Genomic DNA, 9,694 nt, shown 5'->3' on the forward strand with positions numbered 1-9,694 from the left:
TGAAATGATACCTCATTGTAGTTTTGATTTGCATGTCTCTAATAATTGGCAATGTTGTGCATCTTTTCATGTGCTTTTTGGTAATCTATATGTCTTCTTTTCGTACTGTTCATGGGGTTCTCAAGACAAGAATACAGGAGTGGTTTGCCATTCCCTATTCACTGGAAGGACTGATGCTGCAGCTGAAGCTCCAATACTTCAGTCACTTGATGCAAAGAGCTGACTCACTGGAAATGACCCTGATGCTGGAAAAGATCAAGGGCTGGAGGAGGAGGGGATGACAGAGGATGAGATGTGTGGATAGCGTCACTGATTCAATGGAAATGAGTTTGAACAAACTCCAGGAGATACTGAAGGACAGGGAAGACTGGTGTGCTGTAGTCCATGGGGTTGCAGAGAGTTAGACACAACTTAGCGACTGAACAACAACCACAAATGTCTTCTTTGAAGAAATGTCTATTTAGATCTGCCCATCAGAGAAGGCAATGGCACCCCACTCCAGTACTCTTGCCTGGAGAATCCCAGGGATGGGGGAGCCTGGCTGGCTTCCATCTATGGGATCGCACAGAGTAGGACACGACTGAAGCGATTTAGCAGCAGCATTTTTTGATTGGTTTGATTTTAGTATTGAGCTGTACGAGATGTTCTTATATTTTGGAGATTAATCCCTTGTCAGTCACTTCATTTATACATATTTTCTGCTGTTCTGTGGGTTGTCTTTTTGTTTTTTTGAAAAATAGATTAAAGACCTAAATGTAAGACCAGATACTATAAAACTCTTAGAAGGAAACATAGGCAGAACACTCTTTGACATAAATCACAGCAGTATCTTTTTGGATCCACCTCCTAGAGTAATGAAGATTAAAAGAAAAATAAACAAGTGAGACTGAAACTTAAAAGCGTTGGACAGCAAAGGAAACCATACACAAAATGAAAAACTTTGTTTTCACAGAGGTCAGTTAACAATATCTCAATCCTTTAACAAATGAGAAAACAATTGCTTATAAGATTACCAAATATCCTAGATATACCATACCATATAGGACATAATAATTTAGAACAAAGATAGATAATAATCTAAAAATAAAATGATGCTGAAATAAAGTTTTTTAAGTTGTTTTGATTAAATTCAGTTATTTAGTGAAAGAGAACTAGAAAAATTCCTGTATCCATTCATATTCTTTGTATTCAATTGTATAGATCAGACATTGAGAAACTTTTTCTGTAAAAGGCCAGATAGTAAATACTAGACTTTCTGAGTTAAAAGGCAAAATCAATCATGCTATGTAGGAACTTAGGAACTTATATAACAAATAAGAAAATAAATTTCCACATCTTTTATTCAAAAAATAAAAATGAAATTAAAAAAATAATGGTAGAAAACAACTTCGTTTTTGTAATTCAGATTTACTAGTGAGAAGGAAATTTTATTCAGAGGATAACATTTTGCCAAAGTGGAATTCAAGGTTAATGTTCCTTATCATCAGATTTATTGCAAATGTTCATTAGAAAAAAAAAAAAATTTAGCTTGTAAGCCAAAAAAACAAGTAGAAGACCAGATTGGGCCCACAGGCCCTAGTGGACTACCACTGGCATAGAAAATTCTTATACTAGTATGGGTTCAATCAGTTCAATAAATCCTTTCACTTGCTTTACAATCCCTAAAGTAAAGAATTCCTACTAGAAGGCAAACTGTGTGTCTATTCACTGATGTATAGGAAATGCTTAGAACAGAACCGGGCACATAGGAGGCCCTCAGTATATATTTCTTTCACAAAAAATTAAGTAATATATCTATTTTGCATATAAATATTTGGACTCAGTAGAAAATAACTCTTAGAGTCAAGATTCTGGGAGCCCAGGGTGAAAAAGACCAAGGAACCCTGCTTCACTTTCTTCTTGCATTCTATTTGTTTGTTCCACAGTCACTACCATCGGTGGCTGATCCACGTGAGTGGCAGCACGTTCAGTGTCTGAAGAAGATTTAATGGAAGGAAGTCTTAAAGAAAGGATGTGTGTGTGCATTAGTGACTCAGCATGTCCAACTCTTTGCGAGCCCAAAGACTGTAGCCCACCAGGCTCCTCTGTCCATGGGATTCTCCAGGCAAAAATACTGGAGTGGGTTGCCATTTCCTTCTCCAGGGGATCTTCCCGACCCAGAGATCAAACCCGGATCTCCCACATTGCAGTCAGATTCTTTACCATCTGAGCCAGCAGGGAAGCCCTAAATTGGGGGTAACTCAGTGCATTTCTTTACTTCTGAAATTAACACACAACCCTTTGAATTTGGTAGCATCACAATCATGATTCAGAGAAAATTAATTTAAAGATTATTATCCTAAGACGCTAACCACAAAATGCTATTTAACACACAAATCTAGCTTTGACCCCATTAATAGAGGCTACAAGCTTCCTACCATAATTATTCCCACAACTTTCTATTCATGTTTTATCACTGGAAAAGGAGGAGACCAACACCTGCCTCGAGAACAAACAGAATTTCTAGACTCAGAGACTGTTCTAAATATTTTTTTAACTTAATCCCTTGATTTTAAATGTGATGACATGGAGAGGGAAAGAGTAGGTGATTTGCCCGTGTCTCGTGCAAACCGATGGGAAGCTATGATTAGAACCAGTTCTTGGTTCTCAACACTGTATTGTCATGAAAGATGAGTTATAAAGAAAAAGTAAATTACGTTCCTTCAGCTATCAAGTTATAGACATAGTTCAGACAAGGATTTAGTACAGCCTTTATTTTCATGATTAATTCTATCCATAGAAAGATAAAATACAATGATTCCAGCAAATACCAACACAAAAATTCATGCCAGTAGTGTTGCCTGTGCTATACTCAATGCACCAATAATCAGAACTTGATTAATTTTGATGAAACACTTGGTTGGGAGCAGGGTGCAGATGATAATTTCAAGAGAACAGACTGGGCACCGTTTGGGAACCAACTTGATTATAGAGGCGATAAGGCTATCCAAATATTTGTTCCTTGTCCCATCTGTCCCCTCAAGGAGTACATTGCAAATGAGAGCAAGAAGGCCAAGTTCACATACCACATAGTTAGCTACAACTATTCCTATCACACCAAGTATATAACGGGTTATAACCACTAATATGATAAAATTAGGATGCATTAGAATGAATGCTGTTTAATCACATAGTTTTGTAGAGTTAATATGTTTTACATGTGTCTGACTTGAACCTCTCATAATAATATCCTAAAGTGGGCAGGTGTGGTAGATTGGTTGCATAAATAGACTAAATTCCTCATCTCTTCAGGCATCCAGGTCCTTGGGCCACATGATGTTGCTATTCTTCTAATAGACTGAGTCTGTGTCCTAGCACTTTCATTTTGCAGTCACACATATGACTTTCTTTGGCCAATAGCATATTAGCCGATCTGATATTTGCAGAATCTTGAAAAGGTGTTTACACATTTCCATTTTATTTTTTACTCTTTGCCATGGCCATGATGACACATCGAGGCTAGCCTACAGGAGCAAGAGTCAGCACAATTTTTCTGTAAAAGACCAGACTTTTTGGTTTTGTTGGCCACATGGCCTCTAGTGTGACTATTCAACTACTCAAAGCTGCCATTGTGGCCTGAAAGTGGCCACAAAAAAATATGGAAATGAATGAGCACAATTGCATTCCAACGAACACATTTATGGAAATATTTATAATAATGTTTGTTATTTATATAAACAACCCATAGACTGGATTTGGCCAATGAGCCATAGTTTGCTGACCCCCACACTAGAAGATGAGACACACGGAGAAGAGTTGAGTAACCCTAGTTGAGATCATTTAGAATCAGCCAAGCTCCAGCCATTTGGCAGGTACATGAGAGAGTCAGACACATGGCCAGGAAAACCACTCAGCCAGCTTGCAGCTCACAGAAGACACATGAGCAAACGACCAACGTCAGTTGAACCCTGAAAAATCATTTGCAAAGCCCCTGAGTCATGGATGATTTGTTATGTAGAATTATTATGGCCAAAGATTATTAATACCATAGGTAAAGGCTTAATTTTGCCATTTTAGAATTAAAGATGGGATTTAAGAAAGTTAAATACCTTAGTCATTATCTCAGGCAGCCAGAAAGTGTCAGAGTCAAGATTCAAATATCAGTGCTTCCAAATCTAATGTTCTATTCACTATATAAAACTGCTCCAATTCTTTACTTTTCTCTTTATTTTAGATGGTTTTGTTTATATAGCAATGCAGATATAGATGAGCTTCCCTGGTGTCTCAGTGGCAAAGAATCCGCCTGCCAATACAGGAGACATAGGAGACACCGGTTTGATCCCTGGGTTGGGAAGATCCCCTGGAGGAGAAAATGGCAACCCACTCCAGTATTCTTGCCTGGAAAATTCCATGGACAAAGGAGCCTGGCAGGCTACAATCCATGGGGTTGCAAAAGAGTCAGACACAACTGAGTGACTAAACAGAAGCAACAAATAGATATAGATAGGCATAGTGAGTGAAAGTCGCTCAGCCGTGTCCGACACTTTGCAACCACCCCATGAACTGCAGCCCGCCAGGCTCCTCTGTCCATGGAATTCTCCAGGCAAGAATACTGGAGTGGGTTGCCATTTCTTTCTCCACAGATATGTATAATTTAGGGTAAAAGATGAAGGATTTTAGACAGCTCTGACTCCACTAACTCCCCTTTTAGCTATAAAAAAATCATGTCACCCAGGCTTAACATTTAGACAATTTTCTTTAAATTGCTAGCGCAGATCTCTTCATGATGTACCCCAGTCTATATCACCCTGGTTCTTATTTTCCGGAACTCCAGTAAGGAGGAAATAACTTAAATGGCTCCTCTTGCACGCAGCCCCTACCTCTCCATTTTACTGCTTCCGTTTTATGCCGGGCTGTCAGGGCTTTCTGAATTAAATGTGACTTAGGGCCTGCGCTTGCTGACTGAGGAGGCTCATAGGTCCTATAGCTCATCCACAATCTTGTACTTGAGCTGTCAAGCGTGAGAGATTGGTGCCAAATTCAAGCCAACATAGCCCCTTCCCAGTAGTCTGCCTTTGACAACCCCTCCTTGTCAAATCCAACAGTTTACATAGGATGTATGGTGAATAAAGTGCTCTGAAAGATACGAATGTAGAGGTGGTGCTTCCACTGATAGCAGGAACACCTATCAGCTTCCCACAGGGCTGACATTTCAGGCTAGCAGGGGGGAGATGATCATAGGATTTTTGTGCTGCTGTTTCTAAATGGATTGTAGAGACTTTCAAGGCAAATTGCCTCGCTTCTCACCACCTGCCTCCAAGAAGACTCAGTGTGAAGCAACTTTGCAAAAAAAATTTGGGGGGGGGGGGTAGTTATAAAGGAGAACCCTCAGGTGCATGGTTTCTAGAACTTAGGTTATCCTGAATTCCTTAGGCTTGAGCCTCTCTACGTGAAAGTTGAATGCTTTGGGCACCAGAATCGCTATTCCCTTCTTCTCAATGCCTAGAGAATTATCTGGCCTTGGAATCACTGAATATTACACCGAGCTGTTAGTAGTGCTTAGGTGTTGCTTGCAGGAATGTGCCACCGCTCAGTTGTGTCCAGCTCTTTGTACAGCCCACCAGACTCCTCTGTCTGTGGGATTTCTCAGGCAAGAATACCAGAGTGGACTGCTGTTTCCTACTCCAAGGGATCTTCCCAACCCAGGAACTGAACCCACATTTCCTTCACCGGCAGGCAGATTCTTTGCCATTGAACCACCTATGTGTTTCTTGAAAAGTGAAAGTGAAGTCGCTCAGTCATGTCCGACTGTTTGCGACCCCATGGACTGTAGCCTACCAGGCTCCTCCATCCGTGGGATTCTCCAGGCAAGAGTACTGGAGTGGGTTGCCATTTCCTTCTCCAGGAGATCTTCCCAACCCAGGGATAGAACCCGGGTCTCCCACATTGCAGGCAGATGCTTTACCATCCGAGTAAGTAAGTAAGTAAAGTCACTCAGTCGTGTTCGACTCTGTGACCCCATGGACTATAGCCTACCAGGCTCCTCCCTCCATGGGATTCTCCAGGCAAGAGTACTGGAGTGGGTTGCCATTTCCTTCTCCAGGGGATCTTCCCAACTCAGGGATCGAACCAGGGTCTCCTGCATTCCAGGCAGACGCTTTAACCTCTGAGCCACCAGGGAAGACCAGGTTCCCTTAAAAAATAGGAATCAGAAGTTGTACATTTGACCTTTGATAAGCACTTAGGCCAACACAGCATAGATAAGGGCAGTTGCTCACTTTCAGGTTAAGAAGACCCAAGGAGTAGACTCTGACTTTTAGTGTGGTGCAAAGAGAACTATTTCACTCGGAAGAAGGATTAGACAGCCAAGGAAACAGACAAAAAGAAGAATGCAAAGATAAGTGTTGACTGTACTTACGTGCCCACAATGGTGAGGAATGTGTGTTTTTAGACTTGGTCTTTCAATCCCACTCACAAAACTGGTCCAGGTGTGGAGACGAATATGCGGTACTGTAGCCAATGGACTATGAATATTTTTAGTACCACTCATGACATCATCTTTATGAAATGGATCTATGTATGTGAAGATCCATTTGAAATGGATGTATCAGATTGCCTAATCTTATGTCATTGAATATTTGACTCATCCAACTCTGGTCTAAATCCATGCTCACCAGGCCACACAAACTTTTTTTTTTTTTTTTTTTTTTTTGCCACATAAGCCTACTTTCAATTTGTAGAGCACTAGGTCATGGAATAACTTTGGTACCTCTGGCAATGCTCCCCCAGAGAAACTCAAACAGGTTATTTCTGATCATAATTTAATTTCCAAAGCAGCTTAACCACAATGCCAGAATGGACTAATCCCTGGGTTTCAGACCACTTGATCATGAGGAAGTTACAAGACTGAGTTTCTATGAATTCTTTGCTATTATGGCTTACACTCAAGTTTCATTCATGAGCCTACCTCTCAGGGCCTAGCCACGTTGATACCCTGATAAAGTAATGAGTTTTCAAAACAGAGGGACTCACCCACTTGGCATTGATTAGATAAGGTTTGCTCAGTCTTTTGAAACCAGAGAGCCTTTTAATATATATAAAATTCTGATGTCCCACAACCAGCTTTCAATATGTCCAAGCCAAAGAAGTATATCATAGAGGTAGATGTCCCTACCTGCTAAGAAGATTCTACTCTATATAATACTACATGAAATAACCATAGGGAATATGTCCTAAATAACATAGATTATATATATATCTTGTGTGTGTAGATGCTAGCTGTAAAGATTCTGATAAAACCTGCCTTATCCTCCAGCCCCATTAGAGAGTCACTCACCCTCTCCCTCGGAGAAGGCAATGGCACCCCACTCCAGTACTATTGCCTGGAAAATCTCATGGACGGAGGAGCTTGGAAGGCTGCAGTCCATGAGGTCACTGAGGGTCGGACACGACTGAGCGACTTCACTTTCACTTTTTACTTTCATGCATTGAAGAAGGAAATGGCAACCCACTCCAGTGTTCTTGCCTGGAGAACCCCAGGGACGGGGGAGCCCAGTAGGCTGCCGTCTATGGGGTCGCACAGAGTCGGACACAACTGAAGTGACTTAGCAGCAGCAGCAGCAGCAGCAGCACCCTCTCCCTTAAAACTTCCATCACTATAAGAATTACAGATAAATACCTTTTGATTTCTGCAGAAAGATCTTGACTTACTTATTACAGTTTGTTTAGGGTCTGTAACAAGACACCAAGGTGTGATTGAAGGGATTGATGAAATTTGAAAAAGTAACTTGTTACCTAATTACTAAGTATACCCATAATGGTTAATTTAATACTGGTGATGGTGGTGGTATAATGTTAACTGTGCGTATGTGTCTGTGTGGAGTCCGAGAATGGGGTATGTGAATACAGATGTGTATGTCCATGTACATGAATCAAAATATATATACAAAGATAAAGAAACACAATTGTTGCTTTCAAAGAATTCTAATTAAGTGGTAGAAATGTGAGCATGTTCATCGCATCCCTCACAGGTTAACAGTGTTAATACAAGTTGTGCAATCTCTTCTCCACCACTGTCCCATCACAAGGCAAAGCCATTTATGGCACAGACTCCCCCCCAGAGCCCACTGCATCGTGTCATCGGGGGGGATTCTTTGGTGCAGGGGACACTGAACCAGTAAATATTCTTACCCTTCATCCACTCTCTCCCATTAAAAACTTCACTAATAAATTCTCCAACACTTACAGCTTCTCTTCTGAGTGAATATACAGTTAGAAACCACTTTAAATTATCTTTAAAACCATTATTCAGACTTGGAAATGGAAGTTAGTAATGTCTAGACGTTTTCATTTCTTCTTAGGCATGTTCTGGACATATACATAGTTCTTATACCTCTCCAAATATGTAACTTAAATGTCCTTTCTTTTTCCTGATAGTCATTAAGTAATGGCTATCAAATGTTAGCAGCTGAGTGCATACCCATTATAATAACCGCAGTGCATTCTGATGCTACTCTGAGAAACAATACCAGGGAATTAGAAAATTTATTAAAACAATTATAGAGATGATGATGGTTAAACAAGTATCTCATATAGAACTCAGCTAACTAAATCTTTGTGCTTGATAGATTACCCAAGTAATTTACATATGGAGGACACTTTATTGTTTAGAATATCCTTTTCTCATATGTTTCATGTACATAGATCATTTGACCTTAAAAATTCTCAAAAGTATAAGGGAACTACATATTGGACAGGGTAATAGGTTACCCAAATCCAGAGGGTTGGGTGTGTGCATGTGTGTGTGTTTATGCAGGTAGAGATAGTCTTTAAATTTTGAACTTTTCACTTCCGAATTCATGGTCTTTCCCATTATTTACAGCACAAAGCTTTCCTGATAAGCAAAGCTGCTTTTAACATTAGGAAGAGAAGCAAAATGAAACTTGGACCTAACTCTTCAACTGTCCAAAACGTTTTATGAACTTAAGAGCTGCTCAAATTATGAAACTTATAATACAACTCAGTAACTTTTCTTTTGTGCGGTAAACTTAAATGAACGATTATGAGAGCCACTAAAAGCACTATTTAAGAAATATGTATTTAGAATTAAGATCAATCAAGAGATAGAAAAACTAATAATATAAATGTCAAGTATAAAAAATATTATTTTAAATGCTCATCATTTATTAAAAAGGTTTAAGTACACATAATTCAAGATCAAAAAATCTAAATGCGTATAGATATATAGTGTTTTATAGGCTTGTAAACATTTATGTTTTATGATTATATATTTTTACATGGAAACAAAACTGAACATTTTTGATGCTAAATCCATTGGGTAAAAGTTTATAGGAAGACAGGATTTGCACAGTCTCAATTTATCACCCAAATATGATTATAAAGTTAAAAAGACAGCTTTACAATGAATAAATCTGGTCAATACTACCTTACTAAATTGATCACCACTAATGGCACAAACTGACATATGTATATTAATGTACTGTAATCTGAAGAACACAACATCACCAGAAATGTTTAATCTGCATCCAAGAATTAGAAAGTAATAGACAAAATCAAATCAGATTAAGGATCACTCTGTAAAACCAGCCTCAAACTCATCAAAAAATGCTAGTCATAAAAGACAAAAAAAAAAAGAACTCATCCATTTTATTGAACAGTAAATAGAAATGATAACAAAAACCAGTGAGGTCCTTGT

Source organism: Capra hircus, chromosome 5 (genome assembly GCF_001704415.2).
Source record: "Capra hircus breed San Clemente chromosome 5, ASM170441v1, whole genome shotgun sequence".
Classification (NCBI taxonomy): Eukaryota; Metazoa; Chordata; class Mammalia; order Artiodactyla; family Bovidae; genus Capra; species Capra hircus.